Here is a 13,260-nt window from a genome sequence, read left to right as displayed (position 1 = left end):
CTTTCTAATTTATGGTAATGACGCTTTAAACTGCGTAGTATAAATCATGTGGTTTTTTTTTTTTTTTTTTTTTTTACTTTTTAGGATGCCTTACTTCTGAAAAGAAAGTAGTCTGTTTACAATTTTATTTGTAGACATTTTTCACTATTATCACTAAATGCACATAAATACAGATTCTAATAGTGATAGAAAATTTTGATCTCAGCACTAGAAAAGAAACACCACTTATGAAATGGTGTTTGCCTATGTTGCTATTTAACAACTGTTGTGAGTTACTTCAACTAGTTGGGATCACGTCACAATACATCACAAGTAGGAGGATGCTTTTTATTCCAATGCAGCACATGTAGAAACAAGCTCTGAGAGACTGTGTAGCTTTTGTATTTTATTACAAAATGTTGCTGCCTTTGTACTGTGTAGCACGTACTCATACAAGCGAAACAGTGCTTGTTTCAAATTGGCTGGCTGTTTGTCTTACATACGAATTTCCCTGCCTCTTAGAAGTAGGTTATTCTGGGGAGCAGCAGGTGTGAATTTTCCAAAATAAAGTCTGGGGTGCTTCCTAGATTGTACCATGGCCTGTCCCAGATCCTATCTTAGGGGTGCCTGGACACTGTTCCAGTCTTCCAGAGAACTCCATACAGAGAAGAGGGGAGAGGGTTCTTTCATTCCTGTGGAAATATTTGTTGAGCCATTGATCGCTTTCTATCAGACAGTGTTCCAGTTACTGAAGCATCGCATACCAGGCATTTTATTCTCAGAGAACCCCTTGCAAGTAAGTGTATTAGAATTTTGCCAATGAGGAACTTGAGGTTCAGAGAGGTTAAATAACTTGTCGCAGCTTCCTGAGTTAAAACATAGAGCCTAAATATTTAACCTTATTTGCCTAGGTCTAATATCTAAGTTCTTTCTATTATGTCAGGCATATGTTAGTTGTTTATCTGAAATTAACATATATCTGAGTGTCCTGTGGTTAATTAGCTTTGTAAAACTGAGAGGATGATCTTCTTAGGGCCAGCAAGGCAGAAACAGGATGTCCATTATTTTCTCCATTTTTTCTCATATTGAATTACTACCCATATAATCTTATTTTACCTTAATTGTCCCTTTGAAACCTTGTACTGAATACAGTCTCAATCTGAGGTTTTAAAGGTTAGGGTTTCAACATATAAACTAGGGGGGACATAGTTTAATCTGTCACATGGTCGTATTAGACAATGGTGGGCCCTAAATCCAGTAGCTGCTACCATGAACTTCTGAATATTGTGGCAATACGAACTTTCCAAAGTTAAGTTCACAGGTAATGGGTGTGCTGCTCTTCCCTGCAATAGATTTCATAAACCTGAAAGGACAACTCCAAAAGTGGAATTTAATTAACAGAAGAGATGTAGTATCTAGAGATCTTATTAGTCTTGGTTAAGTGAATAATCAGCAGTTAAATAAATATTCAGAGAATTATGAAAAAAAAAGAGAGAAAAATACACATTTCTTGGAAGAACTCTACCAGAGTAAAATCTGTCAGAATGTTTTCCAAGTTCAAATCCTCCCTTTGATTACTCAAGAAACTTCTACCATTGATAGTTTATTTCTAGTTAACACTTGCTTTCCCCAAAGGAAGTTTCTTGCCTTCTAGGATGGAGTTGACAGTGACAATGATCCTCAAGGCTCTTCTGGCTGATTGGGTGTCCTAGCCCAGCCACGTAGGGGCACAGGGAAAGGACCAACCAAGCAAGTCATGCCAAGGGAGTCTCCAGGGACTGGAAAATCACTGGAAACTGCCCATTTCTGTCCCATTGCCTCACTGCCATCCTTCCGGGTTGACACACTTAACTGGCATGTTGCAAAGTGTTGCTGATTGATAACTCTCCAAATCCTCCTCCAGGATTGTTCACAATTGAAGAGAGACACTTCTTGCCAGTCACACTCCCTCCCCAAGGAATTACATAAACAAATTGAAAAGTTTGATATACCTGTTGCAGTAGACAACTCCATAGTGTTCTTCAGAAGACAGTTCTTGAAGGCACTTGAAATGGGATTACTCATAAGAGGAATACAGAGATTTTCTAAATTTCAAGCAATAAGGAAAATGAACTGTACAAACTAATCTCATTTAACTGTAGATTATCTCATTTCCTTGTAAATGGAAAAATGTTCTAGCAACTACATTTGAGGAGTAAATAAAGGTCTGATGGCAGTGTCAAGTCTACAAAGTGGGAAAAAAGATACATTGAAGTCCTCTTCTGGTACCTAAGATTGTGTACTTTTTTTTTTTTTAAAGATTTATTTATTTGTACATGCAGAACTGGGGTACAGGCCAGAGGCTCGGGGGGGCAAGAGGATTCACCAGAGACAGAGTGGGGAGCAGAACAGGCAGATCGATGAAATACACTGCTGAGGGGAGCAGCGGGCGGGTTAGGAGAGGTCTGCCACTCCATGTGGTCACCTCCAAGGCGGGTGGGATCGAACTCATGTAGAAGTGGCTTTAGCTTCTTAGTGCTGTGCTTTAACCCACTGCGCCACCAGGGAGGGCCGACCATGTACTTGTTTTGAAATAGGTTCTCTAGGGAGATAATTATGTTAAAATGGCATAATTCAAAATGACTTGCATACTTGTAAAAAGGGAAAATTTGAATATAGAGTCACACATAGCATGAAGAGGTGAAGGTACATACTGAGAAAACTGAAACCTGTGTAACAGGAATGATTCATCTGGCATCCCAGCAATGCGAAATATTGCTAGCAATCACCAGAAACTAGAAAAGGCAAGCAAGGATTCTCCTCTAGAGCTATCATCAGAAAGGATAGCCCTAGTCACACCTTGACTTCAACCTCCTAGCTTCCAGAATTGTGAGACACTGAATTATTGATGTATTAAGATAAGTAGTGAATGAGAAGATGACAGTTCTTTTATAGTGAGTAACCTTCATTAAAAAGGGGAGGCTCCATATTCCCTGCCTCACCTACTGAAGGTTACATTAAAAAAATATGTATTTTTTTTTTTTTTATCGAGGTAATGTTGGTTTACAAAATTGGATGTGATTTAGGTGGTGGGAGTTGACATTTCTCCAAATATATCTTATCACACCACATCTACCAACAAAGCATCCACGATCCTCTATATTATACCACTGGGGCCCACCCTCTTCATCTCCGTTCCCCCAGGAGGTCAAACTAAAATAATCAGACTATTAAGAATGAAATTTACAATAAGGCAGGTTTTAACCCTCAGATTGCAATTGAGGTTGGTTTGTGAAGAAGTTAACGATCTAATTCTACAATTAGATTTCTAGAGTTAGGTTTGGTTTTGCCGTTTCCTTTGTTTTATTTCTATATACTCCACATTTAAGTAAAATCATGTAGTATCAGCCTTTCTCTGAAAGAACAACTTATTTTTTTTTTTTAAAGATTTATTTATTTAGGGAAATGCACGGGACTATGGTGGTGGCACAGGGGTGATTTGGTGATGGGAAACCCGTGGGGATTACAATTGAGATGAAAAAAAAAATGTGAAAAATGATGTAAAAATAAACTTTTTAATAAAAAAAAAATGAAAAAAAAAAGATTTATTTATTTGTGCATACAGAATTGGGGTAAAGCCAAAGGCTCAGGATCGGTGAGAGGCTTCACCAGAGACAGAGTGGGGAACAGAACAGGCAGATTGACGAAGTACACTGCTGAGGGGAGCGGGCGGGTCAGGAGAGGTCTGCCACACCATGTGGTCACCTCCCAGGCAGGCGGGAATTGAACTCATGTGGAAGCGGCTTTAGGTTCTCAGTGCTGTGCTTTAACCCGCTGTGCCACCAGGGAGGGTCCAGAACAACTTACTTTTTAAAGTGTTTCCCATATTTGAAAACTAAGTTAATCCTCACAACTACAGCTGGAGGAATATACTACCATCTGCCTTTTACAGAAAGAAAAGTGAGCCACAGAGAAGTTAAGTAATTTGTCAAAGATTATAGAACCTGAAGAGGAGGAAGTGGGGGTTTGATATAGCAGCCTAGACACTGAAATGTGCTCTTCTTCACAAACCAACCTTAATTGCAATCTGAGGGTTAAAACTTGCCTGATTATAAATTTCATTCTTAATAACCTGGTTATTTTACTTTATTATCCAACTCCTAATAGAACCCATCTAACACTCAGATGAAGTAATATCCCATTTTTATCAACCCATAGTATTTCTCCATTCCCCTTTCTGATCAATATCTCCCACCTGAAATGTAACTACCATCTAATTTCTATCACCATAATTGGTTTTGTCCATTTTTGATCATTATATTGATATGTTACCCTTAATTTATACTCTTGTCTCTGGCTTTATTTATAAAACATTTTCTATAAAATTTAACCAGATATTTTGCATCCATTGCTCTATAGTTTTATATTTTTCATTATTTCTTTATAATCTTCCATTTACAAATATACTACATTATATTCACATACTTTACTGTTGATGGAAATTCTAACATATATTGTTTGGTCAACAAATGATCTTATTTTGCTGGGTAGAGACCTAGGGAAAGAACTGCCAGGTTATAGGATATGATACATTTAGCTTTAATGGTTTCATAGCTTTTCTCAATCCAGTTCAGGCCCTTTTGTCCAGGCAGTAAGCACCACCGAAGCCAAAATCTGTTTTCTTCAGCATGTTTCAACCATACCCAATGTATAGAGTTGGGATTGATCTTCATCTTTCTATGTCCTTTCCGCAGAACATGCTGCCTGCCCAAAAGCATATCTATGAATTTCTATTCATTCTTGCTTCATTCACAGAATCTAGCAAAGAAACTATTTCTATAACTCGTCTCAAACTTACTCATGTAAGTCTAATTCTCGCATGGTCAAAGTTTACCTTTTACTTGTTTTAACTGAATTAACACTGAATAATAACTATGTATAAGTTTCATGTGTGCATCATAACAAATCAACACCTGCATTTACCACATTAAGTTCACTACAAGTGCAAATCTATGTTTTGGCATACAATTGACTCCTTTCCCATCGACTGGAAAAAAGACAAAAGCCTTTTCTTTTATAAACATTTATTAGGCATTGCTAGCAGATGTTGCATGGCGACTGCACACATCCTGCGGGTAAACAGCACTCCACAGTAATCCATACAACAGCTCACACAGCCACAATCAAGAGGTGCTCACCATTGTACTTTCCATCCAAATAGAGAAAATGCTTTATCCTTCCATGAGATTGCATGTCATAATTAAGACTGCCCTTCCATTCTAAAACAACCAACCAAAACAATATAAAAGAAAGCCCCCAGAACAAAAGCTTATAGGGACATTACTGAAAGTCCAAAATTATAGACTCCAAATTATCACATGGTACCCATCTTTTGAAAGAATTGCCTCTAAAATTTGTGTGATCTGACACTTGGGTTGATTTTACCGCCAGCAGCAAGTTAGACTGTATACCAAGGAAGAGTACACGGACACATACTCACTGAAAAGTCTTGAGGTAATTGATTTTTAAATTTTACTGCTTAAAAAAAAAAATCTGTTAATTTCCAAGTCCTGTCCAGCAGGACATGTCTGTTGGCAGGAAGATTCTTTTACTCCTTTTTTCTTTTGTCAAATATTTACACATATCTGCATATACAACCTGTGTTGTCTTTTCTAAAAACATGATTTATTTTAATTACTCACCAACATTCATCAAAAAAGTTGAATTATATACTATGATACATAAAAGAATACAACAAACTCAACTTTGTATATAAAGCTAAAAACAAAAGGTGCGGAACGAGAAGAGCAAAAGAAGATATAGTACAAAATGGCCTGAAGTCAGTGTGATCCACTGTGAGTGAAGAACTAATATATAAGTAGCCAGCAAAGGGTTCTTCAGCATCTGTGTGGAAGCAGAATACAGATAAAATATTGCCAAAGATAAGTTGTAGGAAATTGGTCAAATTCCTGAATGTCATAAAATTGCTTTCATTTTTAAAGCTGTTTGTTTTAAAAGCATGTTTTCCTAACTGGAGTTGTCGCTGATGATAGCCATTCCAACTCTAGTTTCAACTTTAATAATCAGCATTCTTTCTTGTGGATGTGATTTCAAAACACATTTCAATTACAATGGCTTCAATTTCTGGTATTTAAAATCTTTTTCTACTTTAGCTTAAAAGTGAACACTGAATTAAGGAAAATATATTGGCTAACCTAGTGTAGAGATAATACAGAGGATTAAAGTAGCAAACACAGTCTATAGCAAACACAGTCTATATACATCCCTAACGATGCTATCTCATCAATACTTTAAATAGAGGGGCCAAGGAACATTCACGAAAAAATATATGGCTCTTTAGATATGAAATAAAGTCAAGTGAAAAAAATAAGGCACTAATAACATATATAAATGTTATATACTCTCATCACACAAGCACCATATGGAAGGTTGAAGAGAATATACATTAGTGCTATTGGAAAACAGGCATCGCCCAATTTCCCTGGCTTTTATTCATCAATTCATCCCTTTCTTGTCAGTAATTAATGTATAAACACTAAAATGGTGGAGAAAGCTAAAAGCACAATACATGGGACCAAGAGTATGAGATAAACACTTGGGAAAAAAGTGATTACTCTAACAAAGAGAGTGAGATCTTACATACACCTTATTTTCCAATGTTTTCACCTCAACAGAATTTTTTTTTTTCTAATTTTCTTTCAGGGGATTTACAGTTAATAATTTCCTATTTTCTTATTTTCTAACTACCTATTTCTTTAAAAAATATATTCAAAATTGTTTTTTTCACATAGCCTTATGGATATCAACTAAACAGCTTGACTAGTGAAAACACAAACATTTGAAAAAATTACATAAATATTTTCCAATATCACTGAAAAAGTAAAGAAAACTCTTTCCACTAGATTCATTTAAACATGAAAAATATTATGACTTAGTATTTGGAAAATGACAACATTTTTTATAGGGAATGAAAAGTAGGAAATATAATGAAACATTGGACAAGATGTTGTATGAAATATTAGTGAAAAGTCATTTATCTTGAAATGGAATTTATTCACTTGCTATTGCTCATGAGGGTATAATTTTGGGATATATTATGATAATGCAGACAGGAAATGGCACTATTCCTTAGAATTTCAACTTCTCACTACTGAGTCAGAACAGATTAAACACAAATAATTTTTTAGGTATTTCACATTCTTTGTGGAAATAAAGTTTATGAGTTATTTTCCATCATTTTGCAATAGATACATATAGGTATAAATATATTTGCTTCATGGATTTCTTATAATCAATTTTGTACAAAATAGAAATAAAACTTTCATGGTTTAATAAATGTTAACACTTTAACACCACTGTTTTTTTGTGTGTTCCACCAACATAAAACTGTGATCTCTCAGAATGTAACTTAATTGCTTTCATAAGCATTAAGAATGCCAATTTTTATATTAAAATGCTTTAACAGATCACCTATAAGGAAAGCGTTACATGGTTTTATATATATATACATGTATATGTGTATGTATGTATATATACTTGCTGTTCTAGGTTTCAGATGAAAGGTAAAGTTGGTCTATTTTTTAAATTGCTACCCACAAAATTCGAGTCATGATCAAATGAGAAAATTAAGCAATTGCCATATGAACACTTTAGAAAAAGGGTTTGTAAACTGATACTTTACATAGTTTCTTTATAAAGGAACATAAAATATGCTAATTTTCTGTCAACTGAAAAAATTCATATAGTTATATCAAACATTTAAATAGTATTAATTTGAAAGAAGGAATAAAAGTATATTTGGACATCGAGGAATTTATATGTTAATGTTCTATGTTTTTAAGAATTTGACTGGATTATTAAAACTATTTCCCTTGTTGGGGCATAAGGCAAACACCCAACAACTTTGCAGAGAACCAACGACTTCTTACGATGAAGATACAGAAATAGTATTATTTCAGCAATTTCTGGGGTTCTTTAACACCCAAATTTGAACCTCTATTGAACTTTTCCAAGTCATATTAAACCAATACTAAATATATCTTGAATGTTGCTCATATCTAAATCATACTAGTGAGAAAGTTGAACATTTGCAAATCACAAACGATTTCTCTAGAATAGGGCTAATGCCAGTTAACACTGATATGATCTACTTTAGGTTATCAAGGTCTAATAATGTTGAGTTGTATATATAAATGCTACATTAGAGAAATGTAGTCCCAAGGTCAAGCTATAGGACTTTTTGCTGAAACAAAGCTCATATACTAAGTATTTAGCAACCTTGGATGAATTGTGAATGGCTTAGGATCAGAAAGGATGAATAACCACCATGCTTTTTTTGTCACTTAACATGTAAATACCACATTGACCTTACAATATGCATGAAGCAATTTTTGAAGGTTAGTCTTAAGATTGTGTTTTTGGGTTTTTTGTTCCATTAATATCTTCTCATTCTTTTGACTTCTGTCAGAGGGCTGGGCAGGGTTCTCCAACTCCTCTCAAGAAAAGGAACAGTGTTGCAGGAACTCCTGGCACGTTTTAATTGACAGTAAAATGAATCAAGATAATTATGACTGCTATTGGAGCCTATTAGTGGAATTCTTTCTATGTTTGAAATTCATTTCATTAGGTGTTAAAGAAGTTAATATGAGGCAAATTTATTCCAAACTTGACCAAGATAGGGAGGGAACTACAGAGGGAAAATCAAGATAGCCAGGTAATCCAAAAGAAAATGGGAATGAGACATTGAAGTATCATTTCACAAACACAGACTCCTTTTATGATGGTACACTCACAAAAGTATCTAAGACCCAAAATGCAAAATAATACTATTTTTTATGCTAACAAGTTTGCATTATCTAAGTGATGCAAATGAAGACTAATTGCAACTGTTTACAAGCTAAATGGAAGTAACAAAAAGGGGCAGGACAATTTTTTTATGAATATTTTTAAATGACTTATTGCCATTTAGATTCACATTGTTATTCCCAAAACAGTCACTTCTTTAGCCAAAAAAAGACTATGCTTTGCAATATGCATGACTACATGCTTTTAAAATTAGCACTATGTATGGAGATTTACATGGTCTGTGGCATAGGAAGGTCTCAGCTAATGTTCCAAATATACACGGCTCTCTATTCTTTGGGTTTGGCTAAAGCCACCTAAAATTCTAGCCTTACAATAGTGATGCATAATAGGACACCCACATGAGAGTTGATTATGAAGTGAATATTAGATGTAGCCTTTAAATCAGAATGACAAGTTCTACTGAATGTCTTTTTTAAAGATTGATATGATTAGTTTCAAACAAAAGGTAACATTTCATAATCTTAAATACTCCCCAAATTTTGGAACTCTTTACACAGAATATATGTATTAATGTATCCATAAAATTATTTCCATTTTATAAGAGTAGTAATTATAGACATACATATTAAAATTGGGGTTTTGGAATTTATTTTCCAAAGGGAAAGTGTCATAATTAAAATAACTTTAAAAACAAAGTATATTCAAACTGGCTATTGGTGATAGTTTCGATATACTCTATTTCAAGTCAGTGGTATTTATTTTATAGATTTAATGAATTATGAAAATGCAGTTCAAACTTGCAGTAGGAAGTATTTAAATGTCAAAACAAATATTCTAACAAGGCTATTAGGTAAATTTTATTAATTGCTTACTATGTTTGCACTCCAGATACTAATTTGTAAGATCGCTCTAATTTTAAAAACTTGCATATTTCAGGTGTGTTTTACTTACTTTAAATTTTCAGCTTTGAATTCCCCCTCCCAAATTTAAAGAGGCGACATGTTTGCTAACACTGTTTTCCTTCTGTCATGTATGTGACATACACACACACACACACACATATATATATATACATATATATATATGTTGCTTTAATTGTCAAATCACTTAAATGGCACAAGTATTTTAAAGTGCATTATCGAGTTTTAAGGCTATATTTACACAAAGCAATAAAGTTGACCACAGGAAAAATTGCTTTCAATAGTTGGGATAGGTATCAGATACATTTATGAAAAGATAAACATAAAATCTAATGTAAAGGTTCACATGAAGACATACACAATTTGCTTATATACTTAACATCTAAAATGAATTTTGGCATGAATTTTTAAAGTTTTGTTACTTAAGGAAATGTGTGACTCCATGTTATTCAGAACACTTTCTTTTAACATTGTAAATTTAACAGGTGGCCTAAATAGTCAGATGTTAAATCAATTGCATTTATTATAGGAGAAATTGGAAGAAATTTTTGGCACATTTACTCTAACTTGTTAAAGGTCAGGAAGGAAGGATGATGCTTTGCTAATGCCATGTTGAGTTTTTCATCCCCTTTGTCTCTCCCCAACTTGCTGAGATGTTAAAAGCATCAGAAGAATGGAGACAAAAGAGATGAAGAGGCTGTCAGGGAGCAGAAGGGGTTATGGTTGGCCTGTAAGTATTTTAAGGAAGCGAAAGGCCATGAACTGTTTGGATTGGAAGATCAAGACTCATCTGGGATTCAGGAGAGGATGGATGGCACAGGCTGTCCTGATAGCACCCACTGAATTCTGATACTAAGTAGAGAAAGACAATTAAAAGTATCAGGTTATAATCTGACTGGTGTTTAATTATCTTTGATTGTTTTCCTGTCTATTCTACCTTTCAGAAAGAATGACACATCTATCAGAAAAATCAAGGTGCTGGCCACAGGATGTTGGTCTGATGACTCTTCTTTTTTAACTCCATGTACAGAGTTTCTTAGGAACTGCTAGGAATCATTGTGAAATGACTGTTTCATGTTAACCCACATATATAAGCATTCCTCCAAACAATAAGATCTTATATTCATTCTACTTAACTTTACTACAGATAATTGTGGTCTTTCACAGTTGTGAACATAATGCTTCTATTTTTCATGATGATATAATTCAGTTCTTTTGTGGAGCAACATGCATGAACATGGATAGTGGTTTTTAAATATGTGACCAACATCAATTTGGCTATTTCATTTAAAACCTCAAGCTTTAAAGCTAGGAAGCTGAAATATCAATGCATCCTCCTCATATAACATACATATTATAGAATTCTATTTTTATAGGAATATGGTGGATTTTCTTTCATAAATTTTGGCAAGGTATTAATCAAGTTGGGGAGGAGGGTTATGCTGCAAATGATGCTTTTCTTTTCAAATTATGCTATTTTAATGTGATCTTTGTTTTTTATTCCAAGAAAGGGTCTCGAATATACTATCTTTATGAATTCATTCACTGAAAGTACATTAACATTTTATTACAAGTATCTTAGAAAAGCCAAATTTAAAAACTTATGGAAATGTTCCCACACAGTGACAAAATATATGCAAGGGATCTTCAGTAATGTTTTCTAATAGCAAAGTGAAAACAATTTTGATATTCATTCAACAAGGGACTAATAGAAGTATAGCCCCACAATGGAATATATAACTATGTACAAAAGAATGAGGTAACTTTACTTGAACTCTTATGGGAAGGTGTCTACAAATAAAAATAAAAAATATAGCTACAAGACAATATTATTATTGTATTTGTATAAAACTAATACACATACACAGACACACACACTTATCTGTGTACTTGTACAAAGTGTCTGGAAAGACATGAGACCATTAACAGTGGTTACCCCTAGAAAACAAGGGGTAAGGTAAGCAAAGATATTTGCATTTTATAATTCTATATGGTTTGAGTTTTTGTTAAAGAGTTTGCTTTTTTGTTAACGTATATATTAAATTTATAAAAAATACAAAAATGACAGGCCTTGGACAGCAAGATAAGTATTTTATGTTCATGCTTATCCTCCTACAAGTTTTTTTAGAGTTATTCCAAAAGTTGGAATACTATTGTTTTACCCTCAATGTTGGCACTAACATGTAAATGACCTTTTTTACTGTCTCCTGTTTTTAAGATCTTGACACAATTTTAAAAAGTCACAAATAATTACTTTTAGACATTAGTATGGAAAGGCCTAATATATCAATATTTAAAGAGAAAAAATGCAGGTTAATTTAAAATATGCAATAGAAAAATGAAAATTCTGTGCAATACTGAATACACTATCTTGAGCACCGATGAAAACAGCCTTCACTGATAACAGACACTACTTTGTAAGTGGAAAATTGGAACATTTCCAAATAATATAAAAATATCCCCAAAAGATAAGTCATTCAAAGAAAGGAATAAAAATCCCTGAGTTGGCCAAAGACACCAGATACAATAACCTAAGAAAATAGGTGCTCAAAGACCAGAGAGTGTATTATATAGCTACTTGGTATATTTAAATGTGGCATATGTATGCATATGCAGCTATTGAAATATTTTTTGTATAGATATGCATATATACAGACACAAGTATCATATACAAACATATCTATTAGATTTAATATTCATCATCTTGAGATATTGTCAAACTAATACCTAAGTAAGAGAAAGACAATTTTACAAATATTAAGAACTTTTATGGCAGAAATACATGGACTTAGGTTAGAAATCTTATTCTTTTAATATTAGTACTAGAGTACATAGAATAGGCACTCAATAAATATTTCTCAACTGGAGAGATGGATACATGGGAAGATGAAGTTGTGAACTAGAGCATCACTTTTCCCTCATATCATGTTATGCCTTAGAGATATGTCATTCCAGAACTCTCCTACAATTGGAAACAGGTGAGTCCAAAAACTACAGTATTTTTTTTCTGGATGTTATTCAGAAATCATGGAAGTGTGCTGGCTTGTTATCCTGCAAGCAAACTTCACTGTCATGGACTTTTTAGACCAAACACAAATGATAAAAGTTCCTATATTCTAGAACCCAACAAAGATAAGCTATCCATGTTTATGCATGTTTTATCATAATCTTTCAGGTCAGACAATGTGGCAGACACATAAATGCTACATATTAGGCAGAAAGCTAGTTTTAAGGATCTGGAGACTATATTTTCTTAAAGATGTTGTTACTTCCTTTCTGCTACTGAAATTTCATGATGAAATGGAAGAATAAATTTATTTACCTTGGCCTTTTTTATTTTTAAAGATTTGTCAATTTGGTAAAATTTTCCTTGGGAAAAGTTCCTTCATTTTTCTTTAGTTTCCTTATTCAAAAGCAGTTTATACTTTAGATATGCTCACAAACACAAAAACTTTGTTTTCAAATTAGCCCATCCATTGGAAGATATCAACATTATTATGTATTTGAATAGTAAACATGAGAAAAATCCTTTATAACTAGTATTTGTTTTCATGAA

The sequence above is a fragment of the Condylura cristata genome, unplaced genomic scaffold, assembly GCF_000260355.1.
Source record: "Condylura cristata isolate star-nosed mole 26May11 unplaced genomic scaffold, ConCri1.0 scaffold00001, whole genome shotgun sequence".
NCBI lineage: Eukaryota > Metazoa > Chordata > Mammalia > Eulipotyphla > Talpidae > Condylura > Condylura cristata.
Note: the sequence above shows the minus strand (reverse complement) of the source record.